At 36.9% G+C, this 8,355-nt stretch overlaps 1 protein-coding gene across 1 annotated transcript in view; it reads right to left on the reverse strand.

The window, feature by feature from the left end:
* LCOR (ligand dependent nuclear receptor corepressor) overlaps positions 1 to 8,355 on the reverse strand; it is a 21,584-nt gene that overhangs the window by 12,786 nt on the left and 443 nt on the right. The window lies entirely within an intron of this gene.

Genomic DNA, 8,355 nt, shown 5'->3' on the forward strand with positions numbered 1-8,355 from the left:
ATACACAACTACTCTTTGTGTTTGGGGAGTGTTTTGTTTTATTAACCTCTATGAAGTATCAGTTACCATAATATCTAGGCTACATCTGTTTTTTTGGCCTCTATCATACAAGCTGATTTCAGGTTCATATCCTCATGGGAATAGAAGGGAAGGAAAGAACCAGCAATTCATTTATAATTCACAAAAAATGAAAAGAAGTAATTCTTAAGTTTGCGTGGTTTGAACTTCAAGAGGTTTAATGAAGCAAGGTTACATAACCAGACCACAGTAAATTAGCAAACACAGTCACTGCACGAGTTGCGTGCAAAGGGTAACAGCATGAAATGCTGTGGACTCTGGCCTGAACAACACAGGCTCTCACCTTCAGATTTGTAATTTAACAGCTTCCAGAAGCTCTTTATCAAAAGTACAGGGGGATACCACCTCAGGCAGGGTATAGAGACAAAGCAGTGTTTCATGCTAAATCAAAGGTGAGGACCATGCGATGACAGAGGTGATGGGTGAATAAAACAACATGTTTGCTGTGAAGGTAAGAATATCCAGAAATAAAGACCTCACAAAGTGACTAATGCATTTTTTCCACGCCAGACAGATTCCAGGCTTACTCTCAAACCTGCTGGCTCTTGTAGGAAAGATTAGCACTTTAAAGATAGCCTTAAATAATATGAATTTAACTCGAGAGTTAACCATAATAAAAGCATTCACTTCTGTGGCAGGTACTCCTGTACCAGTGACCAGCAGCAGTGTTCCTGTGGTTCACTGGCATTTTACAAACACACTGAAAATGCAATTTTACTTCTCTAATGCTTAAAATACATGAAGTGTCTGTATAGGATTTCACAATAAAAATGTTTGTAGAGAATAAGTCCAACATTTTTTAAGATTTACTCTTTGGGTGAGGCTTCATAGAACATCCTGGCATTCATTTTTTAAAACTCTGATTCCACATCTGACCAAGCTTAAGGCAGGATCTGTCCTAGTTATTGACATTCTGAGTCAAGCTCCATTACCTTTTAGGCATTATCAACACAATAGTAAACTCAGCTTATCAGTTTGTGTAAAAAGCAGACATTTGTGCAAATTAGCTAATAACAGAAATAATCTAGGCATATAGAAGTGTTGGAACAACCACTAGAATATCTTAGCATTTACAGACAAAATACTTTCAGTTTTACTTTAAAAGGAATCTTTGCAAACTGATGCACAGAGATTTGGCTAGAGAAGCTCCATTAGAGTTAATTAGCATCCTCTGGCTGAAGTCCCACAAGCCATTGTAAAAAAACTTTTTTAATTCAAGGACAAACAGGTAATTCAGAATCGAAGGAAACATTGTCCCTTCAACCCGATCTGATAACTCTGCCGTGTGACAGACTGTAGCTCTGGAAGAAGCCTAAAATAAAAATAAACCTTGTCCAAGGCAATGCATTTAAAATCTTCCCTGTACTTTTTACAACTATGACAATACCTTGTAAGTGCTAGCCTAGCAACTTGATGAAAACAGAGTTCATTGGCACTGTGCCTCATCGTAAACAGTGAATTTTATATTATTCGTATGATGTATAAAGAGTACAATTTAATCTACCTAGGATAACTAAAGCTGTACATTTTCTGCAAAGAAAAGGAATGAAGAAACAGGGATCAGTCAGAAAAAAAACCTCTTAAGTGTCTTACACTGGTGCATGGCTGAATAAAAGATCATTTGATCTGCATTCAGGAGAAGAGGGGAATAGCAAGGCAATGGTAGCACTCAGTTCTTAACCCTCAAACTAAGGAGCATGCATCTCTTCACATGTATGGTTTTTATCATGGTCCATGCTAAGACATTAAAATGTAAAGAAATACACTTATATAAAAGAGTCGGATTTAATCTTGTGCATTGAAAATATTTTCAACTATTTTCTGGCATCTGCAGTATAATACTGACTTCATGAGACAAAACATACTGGTGAGATTTCTGGTTATTGCAACTTTCTATTATTTTCTAATTAATTGTGTCACAATTATTCCAGCAGTCTCTGCAGTTGGTTCACCTTTAGAAGGAAACTTCCAAGTTTCCACATTAAATATTTGATTGTGATTGTTATTCAAAGTCAACCTCCAAAAGTAGAGACTTTTGTTTGTTTTGGGGTGTGGTTGGTTGGTTTGGGGTTTAGAGTTTTGGTGGGTTTTATTCCATTTTTACATTTTCCACCATTTCTTCCCAATAACCATTATTTGGATCATTTATCTGCAGGCTTATCCTCTTACTTTACAGCCCCAAATCACATCAAAGTTTTCAGTACCAACATGCAGGTAGTATTAAAAAGATAGCACTGTCATTGGTTACAAATACCCTGGAAAAAACCAATCAGTTACTTTACATATTGTTTATAACACAGCATTAATTTTATTCTGTTCATGCTTCTCTTCAGGTGAGAACCATGCCCCAGAGCATCCCTGGAATCCCATCAGTGAACATGCAGCAGTGCCAGTATACTGAACAATAATGCTTAAAAAAAGATACTTGGAGTGGTTTGCACATGCTCCCAAAGGCCTAAGGCTCTTTTTGTACGTTCAGATATTGAGTACAGCTATGTAATTAAGTCAAAGAACCTTAGAAATACAGGGCTCAGGTTTTCAAAATGCAAGGTCAATGCCTGACCTTGAGAGACCACCTCATCCTGGACAGCTCAGCCTTGTCAGCACTACTGCTGGATCCTCACCAAGACCCTCCTAGTAGGAAATGTTGACAAAGCAATTCTAAATGCTAAACCACTGGCATGAAGAGAAAGGTACGATGCAGGGTGGTTTTATATACATATGGCAACTGCAGCTTCACGTTTGAGCTGCACACAGAGTGCCCAAAACCTAGAGTAGTGTGAGATAACTACTACCCATCTTTGTGAAGAAAACAGAGGGAGGCTTCCCACAGACCACCCGTGGCAGATCAGCCAACCCATGGACCTTAGGTATAAAATCCAGCCTTCCACCCCCCAAGACAAACTAGGAACAGTGAGCAAGACAGGAATGTTTCAGCATCCCTAGATTGTCTTCTCCAATACTGCATTTTTCTTAAGGCTGTACAGTCTTTTTAACTCTTAGGCAGTGCAAAGGAGAATAATATACTATTTTCTGCAGGCAAGCCTCAAGGGCACCAGAGGTTACCTTCTTTCCTTCTCTTCCATCTACCTTCAAGAAGAAAATAATTCTTGTTTCTTTCATGGAAATGCTATTCAGTTGGTTTACATCTCTCTCAAAAAGCTGCAGCAGGCATCAGCAGCATGTAGGTAAGAGAAGAAATTTCCTCTCCAGGAGGAAAATTTCTTCTCTTGATACAGCCCAAGAGGTAGTTTACTATTATTACAATGCTATCACTTTTCACACATCTGTAACTCGTGACCTGACAAAACAAGTCTGTCCTGTTTCTGAAATTTATTGAGATAATTTTCAATTCTGAGTACAAACTTTAAAACACCTAGAATTGTTCCCAGCTTGGCATAAACTAAAATTCAGATGGCTTAATTAGCTTTAAGACATCCCTAACTTATTGAACATACATACTTTCATAGTAAGAAAGAGTATTTTTTCCTTATTAACCAAGACGACTGATGTCAGATTTATCAAACTCAGAACAAAATTTAACTTGACTGACCCATAGCTATTGAATATAATTTGCTTTCTATAGAATGGGAAGAGAAAAAAATTAAAATCAGTGGAAATACAACATGCTTACATTCATATTTAAGCACAAGCAAAACTGTAACCCTGCATTACTACTAAACACAGCTGGAAATTATCACAAACAGCCTCCATATCAAATTATTTTCAAACCACACAATACAAAACTGACAGTCTAAATGCTGGAGTTTTTTAAAATGATGAAATCCATTAAAGATGTTTTGGAGCATCTTGTAGCACACTTAGGATCCCTGTACACAGTTCAAACACATTTTAAAGACATAAAAAAATTTAAGTTTCCCAACTTCAAGTAATTTTCAGGTATTTCCTTTGCCATCTTCAATTATTCTATGAGTTAACACTTTAAATGACCGTGGTAGATTCTCTTTGAAATAAATCAGACACTTATCACACTTTATTTCTTATTGCTTATGTTCCTCCATAGTGAAAGGACACCAGTTTCAGAGGCTGTTATTATGTTTAATCATAATCAAGTAATAGCATGATACTAATTTTTAGACATTTGTGTAAAGCAATTACATGCTTTAAAAAATATTCAAATATCAGAATAACTTTGACTTTCAAAATTACTCCTTCACATGCAGTACCCTACCACACTTCTTCACAACTGAAGGAATCATTACAGGTCCTTACACTGAAGCCCAAGTACTCTGAAGACCTGACTCAGCTTTCTGCATGAGACTCCAGAATATGCTCCTAGAAATAATTTTCTCTCTTGTTATTTTTGTAGCTCGAACATATCTATAAAACAGTTAATGTGCTTAGGAGTATTATCCTTCTTGCTCTGCTCTCACCAACTAATGAGATTAGCCCTATGTCACCCCCCCTTTTTAAAAATACATATGAATTGCTTCCTATAGCTTTAGACAACAGTGTTTTCTTTTCCAAATTCATGTGTCGAACTGAATTATCTTTAAGGATTCTTTTTCCAGTTCCCCTCTTACAACTGGTGCTTTATTCTGACCTTATCTATCTGCATTTTTAAAAAATAAATAAATCTTAAACTAAGCTTGAGCTCCAGCTATGAGCAAGCAACAGCGGAGACTATCTCATTTGATACAAACATCCTACATGGAGCCACAGATTTCTTCTGTAAGGATAGCTCTGTCAGTTTATTTAACAAGCCATACTGAAAAATTAAGAACCATAATTAAAGAGAGGTAAGTAAAGTACATCTAAATTTAAATTTGACTGAGTTGATGTATCTTCTCTGTACCATAACCTTTTAAAAGGAAAAGCTTCATTAAAAAATGAAACAAACAAACAACAAAAAAACCCAAACAATAACAAAAAAAAAACCAAAAACAAAAACCCAAACCCCAAAACCACATTCACCTTGAAAGGTGTATTATCTTAAATCTCTCCTGTGAAGGATAAAGCCCACAAGGAATTAAGAATTCTCACATTTGCAGATTGTCCAAATGATAATTCACCAGGTTTGGTCCCATAGAACCTGATCTACTTCTTCTCAGTATGAGTGGACAGCTAAAGCTGCTAACTTTGCCTTTTTTGTCTCTCACACCCATCAGTGCACTCATGCATTTCTGCACATGGGTACCTGTGTTAATAACCTGGTAGCAGCTCCATAGGTAACTAGTTAGTCTCTTTGATTATACAATACTGAAACAATTGTGCATGGTGCATTATATGATGAAAGAAAAAAAATTTCCATTTCTAAAAGCTTTACATTATCCTACAAAACCCTTTCAATTTGGCAAAAAATGTCTGGGAAGATTTTAGCTCCCTACTTTGCCTGTATTTTATTATTCATTTCAAATGAAGATGCTTGAGATGCTTGAAGATGCTTTACATTTCTCTGTTAAAAACAGTCTTGTATTTTGACTGCCAAAAAATCCATGCATTTGCTCAGTATTTGCAAGTAGAACTACTGCTACAAATAAATTAATCTTTTCAGAATACTTCAGCAGATGGTTCTCCAGCCTTTGAAACATGCATGTAATTCAATCTGATTGCTTGTAAAAGCAAGAAGCAACATCACTGAAATGGGTGGGAGAGCAAATGTAGGTTTTTCCCCTTAATCATCTCTGCCAATAAACTAATTTTGGCCTCCAATTCTCATCCTGCAGTCCAGAACTCAATTCACCCTAAGTACAACTACTGGTCTCCTAAGTTACAGTTAATTCTTAAGGGCAAATGAAATCCAGAAAAACATATTGAAGATTTTTCTCTGTTTTGAACTTGTCAGACCAGGTACCCAAGTGTCACTCAAAAGGTGAAAATCAAACACACTGATTAACTATACCATAACTGTAATTAAAAAGGGGATATTGGAAGAGATGTACTAATAGGGAAAAAAAAAAAAAGAGGCCAGCCACAACCTTCCATGATTGTAATACATGGTTTGTGGCTGTCTTGCTCTCACCTGCATCATCAATTACAAACCTTTAGTTCTGTACTCACAGGTACACAAACACAAACCCAAATCAACCCATCCTGCCCAGTACTCTTCTTAAAAAAGGTAAATGGATGCACATCAACAATAAAAAAAGCAGAATAGAGGCTGCGGCCCAGAAAGCACAACTACTTCCACATTATCCACAGGAACAAGTTTTAGCAGTTACAAAAAACTGAGCCAGCAAGTCCCTAAAAAGAAAAATCAAAGGTATCATTACAAATGTTGAATGAAAGAGATTTCAAATAAACTGGTACCATTTCTGTCCATCAGCTGAAGCAATAGTTCAGCCCGTCAGCTGAAGACTGTCCATTATCTGGCTAGATGCTAAATTAAGTTAATTTTTACAACAAAATTTGTAAAGTCTCTGATGTTTTAATTAAGATGTTGTTCAGTCCATACTACTTGAAGGCTCCTCTAGGAAAGTAATATTTAACTTTGCAAGCTAATGGCATCAGTAACTGCCAGCAGTGCAGCCCTTTGGTACACCTACAGGGGAAAGGAAGCACTCCCTTCCTGACATCTCTCTTAGCTGACAAAAAAGAACTCATCAGGTGTAAAAAGAGCCATAGTCTTCCCTCAAAAAACCAAACAAAAAACCCCAAACCCAACAGAAGTAATAGAGAGGCTGGGGGACAGGAGAAAAAAAAATACATATATAAAAAATAAAATCGTAAAAAAACACTACATACCCTAAAGAAGCCCTGAGAAGAATCACTAAGATTAACAGAGAAGTCACAACTGATTTGAATGGACTGGTTCACCCTCTTTCCCCATTTGCCAAGACAGCCAGTGATCCCTGGCTACACAGCAAACAAGCAAGTGTACAAAGCTCTCTCCTGTCCCTGGTTATCCAACCAGCTGTAACAAAAATGGTTTAAACAAGTATTTTTGGATTCTGAAATGTAAAGTGACAGATACTGCTTGGGTTTTATTTATAAAAATTATTCTACCCAAGGCCACAGTGGCTGACTGACACTATTGCAGCCTTTCTTAACTCACATTTCTCTCCAGTCTGCTCAGAACTTACAAACTCCTTCCCCTTCATCGCTTAGTGCCTTTGCCTAGCAATGATGCACACCTCTGCTGCATTCTGTGTCAATCTGTAGGCAATCCAAAAAGCTCCTTAGACCCCTGATGCCAAAACACCACAGAGCACACCAGATGTGACCATATCTACAACTTTTTGTTCCCCCATTTAAAAGCCACCACACAGTACAGAAGGAAATTATGTGAGGAACCTTAATCTAAATCCTAACTACCAGTAGCAGAAAGAATACACTGCCAGTTTTTCAGTGATGCTCACAATCATGGCCTACACTTTACTATGTGAAACTAGAAAAAAAAACCCAGCAAAGTACATGAAAATATAAATATCTCAACATCTGACTAAAGGTTGCAAAGAAGCTTGAAAGGACAAGACCACCATGCTTAATCAGCACACTTTCTGATACACATTAATGTTTCTTAGCTTTTGTCTTTACCTAACAAACACCAATTTTTAGGAGCTTTATTTTAGTTATCATGGGCCTAAGAGGACAATTAAGATGTAAACAATCTTTAAGATCTTCTCATATACTCTTAGATTCTCTCAGACTACAACCAGTCTCTGACCACACCACAAAATTAATTTCTGAATCAATTCAATGGCTTAACTCGAACTGTGCTAAACTCTCAATTTTGTCTTTTATGAGAGGACTTCAGTCAAGCAAGACAGAACTCCTTACAGCACAAGGATTCACACAACTCACCTGCTGTCAATATTAATAAAAGTATTACATCTTACATCTGTTCTAAACACAAGCATTCCTAACCCTCCTACCCATGCCTTCACAAAAACAAGTATAAACAGGCAAAATGGCAAGAATCAGTGTAAACAAGGTATTTCCTTTATGAACGTGTTAGCTGCTGCAGAGGGAAGGGTACTTTTGTTTCAAAGTTGATGGAAATCCACTCTGCATGTTATCTTACGTTGTGCAGGACAAAGTAGTAGCTAAAAGTTCCAGCAAATGAAGTTTTACCAAGATAGATGAGCCTTCCTTCCTACACTATAGAACAGTCTTAATTTCAACACATGGGCTGAACAACCATGACATATAACATGGCAGCCTTTGTTTCATATATAGCTATAATCTTATTAAGAAAACAAACTGCAAGTTTGTGTTGGCAAAGCTGACTTATCCATGTTTAGGCTCTGACTTGGTTATAAACAAGCATAGCACAAAATCTACCATGCATATGAACCTTTTAATAAAAGCATATGG

Source organism: Chaetura pelagica, unplaced genomic scaffold, assembly GCF_000747805.2.
Source record: "Chaetura pelagica isolate M959 unplaced genomic scaffold, ChaPel_1.0 scaffold436, whole genome shotgun sequence".
NCBI lineage: Eukaryota > Metazoa > Chordata > Aves > Apodiformes > Apodidae > Chaetura > Chaetura pelagica.